Source organism: Varanus komodoensis, unplaced genomic scaffold, assembly GCF_004798865.1.
Source record: "Varanus komodoensis strain SLA01 unplaced genomic scaffold, ASM479886v1 scaffold61, whole genome shotgun sequence".
Classification (NCBI taxonomy): Eukaryota; Metazoa; Chordata; class Lepidosauria; order Squamata; family Varanidae; genus Varanus; species Varanus komodoensis.
Genome location: NW_025336236.1, coordinates 583927 through 586134, shown reverse-complemented (window position 1 = coordinate 586134; position 2208 = coordinate 583927).

Genomic DNA, 2208 nt, shown 5'->3' with positions numbered 1-2208 from the left:
TCTGCATATCTGAGGTTGTTATTTCTCCCAGCAATCTTAATTCCAACTTGTGATTCATGTAGCCCAGCCTTTTGCATGATGTGATCTGCATATAAGTTAAATAGGCAGGGTAACAATATCTAGCCTTGTACTCCTTTCCCAATTTTGAACCAATCAGTGGTTCCATGTCCAGTTCTCACTGTTGCTTCTTGACCCGCATACAGGTTTCTCAAGAGACAAATAAGATGGTCTGGTACTCCCATCTCTTTAAGAATTTGCCACAATTTGTTGTGATCTACATAATCAAAGGCTTTAGCATAGTCAATGAAGCAGAAGTAGATGTTTTTCTGGAACTCCCTAGCTTTCTCCATGATCCAGCGTATATTGGCAATTTGATCTCTAGTTCCTCTCCCTCTTCTGTACTTCTGGTAGTTCTCAGTACACATATTGCTGGAGCCTACCTTGTAGGATTTTGAGCATAACTTTGCTAGCATGTGAAACGAGTGCAATGGTGCAGTAGTTCAAACATTCTTTGGCACTGCCCTTCTTTGGGATGGGAATGTAAGCTGACCTTTTCCAATCCTGTGGCCACTACTCAGTTTTCCAAATCTGCTGGCATATTGAGTGTACCACTTTTATTGCATTGTCTTTTAGGATTTTGAATAGCTCAGCTAGAATACTGTCTCCTCCACTAGCTTTGTTGTTGCTCAGACTTCCTAAGACCCATTTGACTTCACATTCCAGGATGTCTGGCTCGAGGTCAGCGACCACCCCATCATGGTTATCAGGGATGTCAACATCTTTCTTGTATAGTTCTTCTGTGTAATCTTGCCAACTCTTCTTAATCTCTTCTGCCTCTATTAGGTCAGTGCCATTTTTGTCCTTTATCATGCCTATCTTTGCATGAAACGTTTCCTTCATATCTCCAATTTTCTTGAAGCGATCTCTAGTCTTCCGCATTCTATTGTTTTCTTCTATTTCTTTACACTGTTCATTTAAGAAGGTATTCTTATCTCTTCTAGCTATTCTCTGGAATTCTGCATTTGGTTGGGTGCGTCTTTCCCAGGCTTCTCTTATTATTTTTTTCTTTTTCTTGTTTCTATTTCTTTTTTCTTTTCACATTTCTGCAGTATTCTTTCTGGCATATTGGCAAAGCAAAAATCTTTCCGCACTATGTCTTCTGTGCACAATCAAACTTTAATAATATCCCTGTAACTAGAGAAAAAGCCCTAAAATTATCTTCACAATTAATGCAGAAGCCCCGAGCTTGCTATTATGGCTAAATTAGGAAGGATTAACCTTTGAATACGGAAGAGGGTTCTCTTCTGCTCACACCTGCACACATTTTATCTGACAATCAGTGAGGCTCATCCCATTTTTTAAGTGACTAGGGCCATTCTGTGTTTAAATGCAAAGTACCACCACTGTCATGTTTAATATGGACATACACATATATGACTCAACCAAATTCCTCAAACTTTCTGGAATAATGGGCACATAAGGAATTTTGAGAAGTTTTTGAATGTGCCATCAGAAAATGTCTGCCATGGTGGGCACAGTCAGTCACAAAACACTCATTGCACAGAAAGTACATGGGTGGAGCTGAACAGCAAGTAAGTTACTCAAGAACCTGCATACAGAGCACAATACAGTGCAAGCCTCAGAACACCAGAACTTCTTTGAACCAAGAGTTTTCCTACCCTAAACCTAAAAAGAGAGGATTTTTTGGATGAGGAAAGATATACTGCAAACCATAGTCAATGTAGCCAGTAATGCAACTACATTACCACAACCACAACAACAACTCCTCTTGCTGATTCTGATAACACAATAAACCACAGTCATAACTTGAATATTCAAAATGGCTGCCCACCCATGCCACATCCCACTGTGGTTAAAATAAGCCACAGTGAGCTTCTCAGCCCAGAAACTCTTGCCTGCAGCCTAATATTATACACACATTTAGTCACCAAATACTTCTGGCATGGAAAGAGAAAATTTGAGACATGTAATGCTGTATAGCAACATAACACCTTTGCATACCTTCAGAGTTGACATATAATAGCCTCATCAGTAAGCATCTAGAGTTTTCAACAGCCTTCAAGAGTCTCAAGTTGCCCTCATGATTACAATTCTCACAAAGGTGCCAGTCCAGGAATATGCCCAGTTCAGAAGCCTTCACTAGTGGAAACACTCAGTCAAAAATGTAGCTGCTATTAAAGTTCCTTG